The sequence below is a fragment of the Pelobates fuscus genome, chromosome 2 (assembly GCF_036172605.1).
Source record: "Pelobates fuscus isolate aPelFus1 chromosome 2, aPelFus1.pri, whole genome shotgun sequence".
Classification (NCBI taxonomy): domain Eukaryota; kingdom Metazoa; phylum Chordata; class Amphibia; order Anura; family Pelobatidae; genus Pelobates; species Pelobates fuscus.
Window position 1 is genome coordinate 27,543,084 of NC_086318.1, and position 9,639 is coordinate 27,552,722.

The 9,639-nt window shown below is 47.4% G+C and overlaps 1 non-coding gene across 1 annotated transcript; it reads right to left on the reverse strand.

Moving 5' to 3' along the window:
- Positions 1 to 7,159: 7,159 nt before the first annotated feature.
- TRNAN-GUU (transfer RNA asparagine (anticodon GUU)) lies at positions 7,160 to 7,233 on the reverse strand. Its single transcript has one exon. It is a non-coding gene; the product is annotated as a tRNA-Asn (tRNA).
- Positions 7,234 to 9,639: the final 2,406 nt, after the last annotated feature.

Consider the following 9,639-nt stretch of genomic DNA (forward strand, 5'->3'; position numbering starts at 1 on the left):
GTGGCGGAACATGTCAAAGGTGCGGAATGGTGTGGTTTGTGGAAGGTCTGCGAATGGTATCGGTTGTCGGTTTCTGTAGAAGTGGTGTAGTCGTGTGAGGTCGTTTTCTTCGAAGTGGGCGAAGTCTTTCGGTGTCATGCCGGGTGGGAAATGTGTGTTGCGAAGTATCGGTGTCAGTGGTGAGGGTTGCGAAGTCAAGCCGCTTTTTGGGGTTACTTTGTCCCATATTTTGATTGTGTTGAGGATTGCAGGTGATGTTTGGGGTAGGTGGGGTCTGGCTGTTCTGGGGAGCCAAATATACAGTGAGGGGAAGTCTCTACCAAAGATATCGTGCTCTAGGTCTACCCATCGCTTGGTGCCGCTGGGGGCGTGCCAGTGTTGTGCTTGTGTTAGCTGGGCTGCCTGATAATAATGGATGAGATGTGGGAGGCCTAGACCCCCTGCTTTGTTGGGGACGTATAGGGTCTGTCTTTTAATCCTGGTACGTCTGTTGGCCCAGATGAATTTATCGATGGTAGTTTGTAGTTGTTTAAAATCTGCGTGATTGATTGGGATTGGTAGGGTTTGGAATAAGTATAAAAGTCTTGGTAGGACGTTCATCTTAATCGATGTTAGCCTGCCCAGCCATGATATCGGCATGTTTTGCCATTTGTCTATATCTTGTTTGATTTTTTGGATCGTGGGGGTGTAGTTTAGTTCGTAGCTGCGGGAGAGGTCCGTTGGTATGGCAATACCTAGGTATTTGATGTGTGTGGGTGTGAAGTCAAAGGGGCAGGTTAGGCGTATGGCTGTTTTAGTGGGGGTGTCTAAATGGATGGCCAGGACTTCGGTCTTGTCAATGTTTAGTTTGTATCCAGATACTTTAGCGTAGGTCTCTAGGGCTTGAAGAAGTGGTGGGAGGGATGTTATTGGTTCTGTTATTGTAATGAGTAGGTCATCTGCATATGCAGCCGTTTTATATTCCTCCTCGCGGATTTTCAGTCCTTGTATGCTTTCGTCTGATCTGAGTGATTGCAGGAGTGGTTCTAGGGAGAGCGCGAAGAGGAGTGGGGATAGGGGGCATCCCTGACGTGTGCCGTTATATATTGTGAAGGAAGGGGGGTGTGTTAATGGTAGTAGGAGATGGGCTTGCGGGGTGGCGTATAATACTTGTAGGGCGGTTATAAATGTTTGTGGGAATCCGAATTTGAGTAGGGTAGCGAATAGGAAGGGCCATAACAGTCTGTCGAAGGCTTTTTCTGCGTCTAGTGATAGAAAGAGGGTTGGTATGTGTCTAGTCTGTGCCGTCCATATGAGGTCGTACGTCCGTCGCGTGTTGTCGCTGGCCTGTCGTGCCGGTATGAAGCCTACTTGGTCTGGGTGTATTAGTTTGGGTATGAGGGGGTTCAGTCGGTCGGCGAGGATTTTGGTAAACAGTTTTATGTCAACGTTGAGGAGGGAGATCGGTCGGTAGTGTCCTGGTTCTAAATGAGATTTGTTGGGTTTTGGGAGGAGGCAGATGTTGGCTTGTAGCATGTCTTTTGGTAGGGGGTCGCCGTTTAATATAGCATTGTACAGGTTGCATAGGTGTGGGATTAGGGTGGGGGCGTACGTTTTGTAGTAGAGCCCGGTAAATCCGTCCGGGCCCGGGCTCTTGTTGGGTTTCAGGGCTTTTATGGCCCGTGCAATTTCAACTGTTAATATGGGGTTGGCCAGCGATTGTGCTGTTTCTTCGTTAAGGGTGGGTAGTGTTACGTGGTTGAGGTAGCGTTCTGTGAGTGTTTCGATAGGTGTTGGGTTGTGGCGTGCTTCCGGTGAGTGGTCGTATAGAGCCTCGTAGTATTTTTGGAAGACGCTGGCGATTTCGTTTGGGGCCTCTGTGACTGACCCGTCTGGGGTGCGTATCTTGTGTATCTGTTTGTTTTCGGATCTCTGTTTGAGTTTTCGTGCGAGTAGGGTGTCGGCTTTGTTGGCTTTATCATAAAAGAGTTGCTTTGACCATAGCAAGGCTTTTGTGGAGTCCTTTGCCATATGTGTTTTGATGTCTGTTTGGCATTTTTTAATTTGTTCGGTTAGCTCCTGCGTTGGGTCGATTTTGTGTTTTGCTTCGAGGGTTCTGAGGGTTTTAAGTGCGCTTTCTAGGTGTGCAATCTGTTGTTTTTTGTGGATCGTCGCCTGGTTTATTAGGACTCCCCTGATTACCGCCTTATGGGCTGCCCAAAGTGTCCCTTCCGAAGTGTCCGCGTCTGTATTTAGTTGAAAGTATTCTGTGAGGGCTCTGTCTACCTCTTGTCTGATTCGTGGGTTGTGCAGCAGGTGGGGATTTAGTCTCCAAGACCATGGTCTGACTGTGCATGGCAAGCTGATTGTGAGCGTTATTTCTGCGTGGTCAGACCATGTAATGGGACCTATGGATGTGGTGTGGACTTGCGGTGCTAATGCTGGGGAGATGAGGAAGAGATCGATACGGGAGTATGAGTGGTGTGGGTGTGAAAAGAAGGTGTAGTCCAGGGATGTTGGGTGTTGTGATCTCCAGGCGTCTAGTAGGTGGGTGCGTGAGATGAATGATGAGAGCAGTTTGTCGGCTTTGGCCGTTGGTTGTTTGTGTTGGGTGTGCGTGCGCGTGCGGTGTCTGTCTACTGAGGGTGATGGGGTGGCGTTGAAGTCCCCTCCAAGTATGGAGTGGTGGGAAGGAAAAAGGGCTAAGTGCGCTTGTAATGTTTGCCAGAATGTGCTAGAGGGTACATTTGGGGCATATACGGAGGTGAAGGCGTACGAGTGTGTGCCTATTTTGCCTGTGACTGTGAGGTATCGGCCTTGTGGGTCTGCTATTGTGCGTTGGATGGCGAGTGGGCACGATTTTCGTATGACGATAGCTACTCCGTTATGTTTGTCGTGAGGGGAGCTGGCGAAATGATTGATTCGGTAATGTCGGCTTAGGAGAGGGAACTGTTTGGCTTCGGTGTAGTGCGTCTCCTGGAGGAGGAGGACGTCCGCCTTAGATCTGTTTGCCCATCTCATAAGTTGGTGACGTTTGGCCGGGTTGTTTAGCCCTTTGCAATTTATTGATAGGCAGGTCAATGTGGCTGGCATGCTGGGAGTCGCTGCGTTGTGTTTGTTGTGTGTTTTGTCTGGTTTCTGTTGTGTGCGTTAGGGGTGTGTGCGTGCTCCTTGGTAGACTGGGGGGGGCGAGAGTTCGGGGGGGGGAATTGGTGAGGGGTGGCGGTATGGGGGGGGGGTGTGTGGGTGTCGGGTGTCCCGGGTGGGACTGAGGCTAGGGGGTTTGTTGGGTCCTGGTCTTACTGTCGGGTTGCCAGGCGTCGTGTGGGCGGTTGGGTTAGCGCGGGTGGGTATTTGTTGGTTGTGTGCTATGGAGGGTTCGGGTGTGCTTGTAGTGGCTTAGTGGTCGGGTGGTTCCGGTGGTGAACGGTTGGTTGGGGTTTTGAGGTAGGAGGTGGGTCGGTACTTCGCCTCTCCCTCTCTGTCCCCGGGTTTTTTGTATTGTCTCCGATGGTGCATCTCGAGTAAGGTGGTTTAAGTGTGGGTGTCTAATGTTCCAGTGTTCTGTCTTGTTTTGCGTGAGCGTGGGTATGTCGGGGGTTCAGCTGCTCGGTGTGTGTGTTGTTGAGTTGTGGGTGGTTGATGTTCGTCTAGTGGGTAGTGAGGCTGTGAGGGTGTTTTTCTTGTTTATGGTGTGTGTGGTTCTGTCCCCTGTCGGGTGTGAGTGTGGTTCCTTGGTTGCGTGTGCTGATCGCGGTGTTTTGGGAGGGTGATGTAGGGGTTGTTGTTTGTGTGGTGATGTGGTGGCTATAGTGCATGGGTCTGAGTACTTGCAGGTTCCAGTGGGTGCAAGGTATGTGATTGTTTGCTTGTCATTGAGTGGGTAGTCTTGGTTGCTCAGGCAAGGCTTGCGGTCTCATCTCAACGGTTCGGGAGTCTGGTGTGGTTTTGCTGAGGGGCAGGGGTGTGTGTGGGGGCGGGGTGTGCAGTCTTAGTTGCATGTCTCTAATTGTCTGTTAGTCAGGATATAGTGTCCCTGTGGGGTTGGTGGAATGCTTGTTGATTTCAGGGGGTTAAAATGTATAAACATAGGCGGAGCGTTGCCATGTTGTCTGAGGGGCAATAGGTGGTGTGTCATCCGGTGGGGTGCTGTATATAGCTGACTGGTATTGCCCCCATGTGCAGAGTAACTCAAAACAGTCCTATGTATACTGTGCATAATATAAACAGTAGATTGTGATGTACGTTTTCCAAACATAAATATATACATAAGAAGTGCTTCAGGGTGAGACAAATTTTACATAACAGACATAACGTTTGTGGAGTAGCTTCCGCGTGTGGGAACCTACGATTCCCCTTAGGTGCTCTGTGATCGTGTCAGATCGGTTCGGTCTGGTTAGGAGGCCTTGCAAATTCTGTGGGCCTCTATCGTATGTACTTTCCCCCCCCCATCCCCCCCCCTCCCCCCCCCCCCCAAACCCGTCTACTGCTAAAGGGAGATAAAGGGAGAAGGGTGGCAGGGGCTGAGGGAGAGGAGTTGGCCATTGATTCCGGTTTGCGGTCTTGGTGTACCTCGATTCTTAGTGTACCGGGTTGGGTTGCGTATGGGTCGGTCTGCTAGAGTTGGGCTTAAGGGGACTAGGGGGGCCCTCAGCCCTCTGCTTTAAGTGCTGGGAGTGGGGAGGAGAGACCGTCCGGTGGTACCGGTGTGTGGCCTTAATGTGATTCGTTACTCGAGGTGCTGAGTTGGGTTGCGCAGGGGTCGGGTTGATGAAATTGGGCTTAAGGAGACCGGGGAAGTCTTTTTCTTAGCCTCGCGGCCTGTTGTGACCCGGGGCGAGTGGTTAGTGCGGTTGGGAGGCCTCCTCTCTTCCCGGTCAGGGTGTGGGGTTTGTGGGATTTATACCTTGCCCCCTGCGCTCTTGGGCTTTACTGTACGTTTGGGTCTAGCAGGTTTGGGCCTTGTGGGGAGCAGGCATAGAGCCCTAAGGTGCCAAGGTCTGGCGGTTGACTACAACATTTGTGATAAACCATAATAACAATCAAAAACATTTAACTGGGGTGTAACCTGTCGTAGAATATACTACCAGAGGAACAGTGTCCTTGGACCGTGTTCGCGGAGTGGGTCTGTCCGCCTTGATCGGGTCTGCCAGGGTAGTACTGGCGGCTGCTTGTGGAGCCGTTCAAGTGTCCGTTTGGGTAGAGTCCTGTGAGGCCGGTGTCGGATTGCGCCTTGCTTGCATGCGGTTCGCGGCAATGCGGGGTCTGTCTTTGCGGCTGTTATCTCCAGGGGTAGGGCGGATGGGGTCCGTCGGGGGATATCTCAGGGGGATTCCCAGATGTGCTGCGAAGTCTTGCATGTCCGTGACCTGATGGAGGGTGAAGGTTTGTTCTCCTTTCTTTACGGTCAGTCTAAAGGGGTGCCCCCACATGTAGCGCCATCCAGTTTCTAGCAGTGCGGTGGTGAGGGGTTTCAGTTCTCGGCGTTTCCGCAATGTGGAGGGTGCCAAATCTTGATAAAAGTGTAGCTGTTGACCTTGGTATAGTGGTGGGTGACTTCTGGCTGCATTCATGAGTTTTTCTTTTATCGGGAAGTGTAGGAGCTTCACGATTATATCTCTGGGGATGTTTGTGTTGAACATCGGTGGCCTTAGCGCCCGGTGTGCCCGCTCAATGTAGATGTCCTGCTCTGGGGTATCCGGTAATAGGGAGTGGAATACTGCAGTAACGGTCGGCAGTATTGCGTCTGGTAAGACTGTTTCTGGTAGGCCCCGTATGCGGATATTTTGCCTGCGGGATCTGTTGTTTAAATCTTCTAGGCCGTCTTCCAGAAAGTGTACCCTGTCCGTCAGGTTTTCAATTGTTTTGCCTTGGGAGGCTGTTTGCGTCTGGGTCTCTTTTATGAGGCGTTCCGTGGCGCCCGTGCGGGAGGCCAGGGCCTCCATGTCCTCTTTGAGGCCTGATATTTGCTTTTCAAGCGCCGCGGTAGTGTAGGCCTTGATGTCGGCCGATGTTTCTCGGAGCATTTTCCGGAGATCATCTTTGGTAAGTGGAGATGTGTCTGAGGTTTCTCGGCCGCTCTCGTCGGAGTCTGAGCCCGTGTCAGCCTGACTCTGGGCCCAAGATGGCGGTTTGTCTTCTTTGGCGCGGAACATTGTGGCCACAGACGGCGTGGATTCTTTTCTTTTTTTAGTTCCCCCCATCTGGTTGTGTAGTGGTGGGGTTGTTGTGGGTCTTCAGTCGGTTTTAGGGGTGAGATGCACCTCTGTGGAGGCTGATGGATGCTGATTGTATGCCCGGGGTAGGAGAGCTAGGGAAGCACACGTCTTACTCCATTGAAGGTTAGGCTCCGCCTGATGCTGTCATGTTTTAAAGTTAATTGCTTGTATGTGGACTCTAAGCTTTTTACTTTTTTCACTCTTTTCTTTTTGGTCTGTGTATGCTTTGCCCATTTCATGTTTGGAATGAATCATTCTAGAGTGGGGTTGAAACACTAAACTTTTGGTGCCTGTCACTTGATCATAAGATTGATGCTGTCATGTTTTAAAGTTAATTGCTTGTATGTGGACTCTAAGCTTCAAGTAAAATTGCATTGTCTCATGATTTCACATGTTTGCTTGAATGGTCAAATTTCAAAACATTTTCATTGAAAAAAATAACAACAACTCATGCTGTCTTCCACTGCTTTTAACGTTTGTCCAATATTGCTCTGGGTTCCATGTTTTTTGTTGTTTTTTTGTGGGAAAAATGTGGAATTTTGTGCTTTTGGCTTCTTGGCTAACACGTGCATGGCCCCTCCCATATTGAAAATGCACGGTCCTGGAGTGGGTTTGAACTTACAAGCTTATGCAGGATGATATGTGTTTGAAATAATTCAAGACATTTCCCCGTGGACAAAGGATACAGCAGTGTCCTTCTAATCTTTTCTTTGACCGATCCCAATTTCCAATGGGTAGTGTTCCCGCTCACTTCTCAAAAAGTTTGTGGTGACGTTTCAAATTGAAACCATTGTCACAGAAAAGTGTTTGCCTCACCCTTTAGACATGGTTTTGAGAAGCATCTCTATCTTGGGTTAATCAGCATAGAGCCACTGTTTTTCAGTTTGATTACAACAGGCTTATTTTCAACTTCTTAGAGAAAAAGCTATGGCGACCGTGTCATCTTGTACACAGTGAACTCACGTCCCTGGGTGGGCTTGAACCACCAACCTTTTGGTTAACAGCCAAACGCGCTAACCGATTGCGCCACAGAGACAGCTCTTGATGTCCACAGAGTTGAGGGATTTTTGTCTCTCGATATCTCCCCACTTATACAGTTCCCACTTTAACACTGCTTCCGGTAAGAAGTAGAGACAGCTGTGAGGATGACTACATTTTAAGAATCAGCAGAGTGGCGCAGCGGAAGCGTGCTGGGCCCATAACCCAGAGGGTCAAATGTCAAACCCATTTTTGAGAGAAATTTGCTCTTTTGTGTTTTCCATTCTCTTTCTTTTCTTACCATTCTTATCTCAGCTTTTCTTGGTTTTGAGTCAAAGGGTGGTCGTTTGTTAGTTTCAAGAGATTTTGCATTTTTCCACTCTTTCAACATGTCTTTGTGATTAAACAGATTTTAGACTGTTTTCATGGAAATCTTCTTTTGTCCTCTTTTGACGTATTTAATGATTTCTTTATTTTTCTCTTCAATCTGCAGTTGGGGTGTGCATGTAAGGGTTTTTCGCAGGAAAGGTAAAGATTATTTCACATTTTTTACCTTTTTCACTCTTTTCTTTTTGGTCTGTGTATGCTTTGCCCATTTCATGTTTGGAATGAATCATTCTAGAGTGGGGTTGAAACACTAAACTTTTGGGGCCTGTCACTTGATCATAAGATTGATGCTGTCATGTTTTAAAGTTAATTGCTTGTATGTGGACTCTAAGCTTCAAGTAAAATTGCATTGTCTCATGATTTCACATGTTTGCTTGAATGGTCAAATTTCAAAACATTTTCATTGAAAAAAATAACAACAGCTCATGCTGTCTTCCACTGCTTTTAACGTTTGTCCAATATTGCTCTGGGTTCCATGTTTTTTGTTGTTTTTTTGTGGGAAAAATGTGGAATTTTGTGCTTTTGGCTTCTTGGCTAACACGTGCTTGGCCCCTCCCATATTGAAAATGCACGGTCCTGGAGTGGGTTTGAACTTACAAGCTTATGCAGGATGATATGTGTTTGAAATAATTCAAGACATTTCCCCGTGGACAAAGGATACAGCAGTGTCCTTCTAATCTTTTCTTTGACCGATCCCAATTTCCAATGGGTAGTGTTCCCGCTCACTTCTCAAAAAGTTTGTGGTGACGTTTCAAATTGAAACCATTGTCAGAGAAAAGTGTTTGCCTCACCCTTTAGACATGGTTTTGAGAAGCATCTCTATCTTGGGTTAATCAGCATAGAGCCACTGTTTTTCAGTTTGATTACAACAGGCTTATTTTCAACTTCTTAGAGAAAAAGCTATGGCGACCGTGTCATCTTGTACAGAGTGAACTCACGTCCCTGGGTGGGCTTGAACCACCAACCTTTCGGTTAACAGCCGAACGCGCTAACCGATTGCTCCACAGAGACAGCTCTTGATGTCCACAGAGTTGAGGGATTTTTGTCTCTCGATATCTCCCCACTTATACAGTTCCCACTTTAACACTGCTTCCGGTAAGAAGTAGAGACAGCTGTGAGGATGACTACATTTTAAGTATCAGCAGAGTGGCGCAGCGGAAGCGTGCTGGGCCCATAACCCAGAGGTCGATGGATCGAAACCATCCTCTGCTAAACTGTTTTGCTTGGGTTTTGTTTAATCTTTGAGATTTAACTGGCAGTCAAATGTCAAACCCATTTTTGAGAGAAATTTGCTCTTTTGTGTTTTCCATTCTCTTTCTTTTCTTACCATTCTTATCTCAGCTTTTCTTGGTTTTGAGTCAAAGGGTGGTCGTTGGTTAGTTTCAAGAGATTTTGCATTTTTCCACTCTTTCAACATGTCTTTGTGATTAAACAGATTTTAGACTGTTTTCATGGAAATCTTCTTTTGTCCTCTTTTGACGTATTTAATGATTTCTTTATTTTTCTCTTCAATCTGCAGTTGGGGTGTGCATGTAAGGGTTTTTCGCAGGAAAGGTAAAGATTATTTCACATTTTTTACCTTTTTCACTCTTTTCTTTTTGGTCTGTGTATGCTTTGCCCATTTCATGTTTGGAATGAATCATTCTAGAGTGGGGTTGAAACACTAAACTTTTGGTGCCTGTCACTTGATCATAAGATTGATGCTGTCATGTTTTAAAGTTAATTGCTTGTATGTGGACTCTAAGCTTCAAGTAAAATTGCATTGTCTCATGATTTCACATGTTTGCTTGAATGGTCAAATTTCAAAACATTTTCATTGAAAAAAATAACAACAACTCATGCTGTCTTCCACTGCTTTTAACGTTTGTCCAATATTGCTCTGGGTTCCATGTTTTTTGTTGTTTTTTTGTGGGAAAAATGTGGAATTTTGTGCGTTTGGCTTCTTGGCTAACACGTGCTTGGCCCCTCCCATATTGAAAATGCACGGTCCTGGAGTGGGTTTGAACTTACAAGCTTATGCAGGATGATATGTGCTTGAAATAATTCAAGACATTTCCCCGTGGACAAAGGATACAGC